Genomic DNA, 997 nt, shown 5'->3' with positions numbered 1-997 from the left:
ATCAGCTTGGGCGTGCTGTTGGTGCCAGAGTGACCAACACAACCACGTTGGCTGACTTGCGACAAATGCTGGTTGAAGAATGGGATGCCATCCCCCAGCAGTGTGTGACCAGGCTGGTGACCAGCATGAGGAGGAGGTGCCAGGCTGTTGTGGCTGTGTATGGTTCTTCCACACGCTACTGAGGCTCCTGTTGGTGAAATGAATCAATTGTTCAATTGCCAATATGTCTTGTTTCTTCAAACTTCAATCATCCAATCCACCAAACACCAAACAAGTCATTTCATGGTGCAACCCACATACTCAGCGCTGCTGCTCATCCCACTAATGCATGTTCCTTATAAATGGTGAAGGGAACTAAACAGGCTTTCCAACGGTATAACATTTATTCCCAAAAAGCATTGTTACCACAGAGAAATAATCTACCAAACACACATGTCCTAACTGGTTGTGCTATGTGTTTGTGTTCATGTACGGTACATACATACATACTGTATATACAAACAACAAATCCTCATCTACAGATCATCTCGATGAAGAGCTTTTTTCCTCTTCTCTCAGGTTTTCTCAAGATAATACTGTATATTTATAAATGTGGCGTACGCACACAACGGTCCGTCCCGGTCCAAATACAGGTCCTCGCCACTCTGGGGGCAACCGGCTGTTTCCAGAGAGAAATGTCAGACAGCTGAGTGTTTTATATAAATATTATATACTTTATACTAAGGCTTGTTTGGATTAAATATATAGTTCTGTTAAATCTTATTATATAGGTCTGGTATATGGAAGCTGTCCCCGAGGGCTGTAATGTCCGCCGTTCTGGACGTGTTATTAATACATGTAGTTATAGATCAGGTTTCCTACACTGGGCAACAACAGGCCGGAGTTATAATTCAGTTTGCAGCAACTCACCAGCGTCTGAGAAGTTTTATAAATCTGACTTTTTTTTGGCGTACGCCATTTTAGGCTTTTGGGCGTACGTACACTTATAGTGAGGATC

This window comes from Sander vitreus, chromosome 2, assembly GCF_031162955.1.
Source record: "Sander vitreus isolate 19-12246 chromosome 2, sanVit1, whole genome shotgun sequence".
Taxonomy (NCBI): domain Eukaryota; kingdom Metazoa; phylum Chordata; class Actinopteri; order Perciformes; family Percidae; genus Sander; species Sander vitreus.
Note: the sequence above shows the minus strand (reverse complement) of the source record.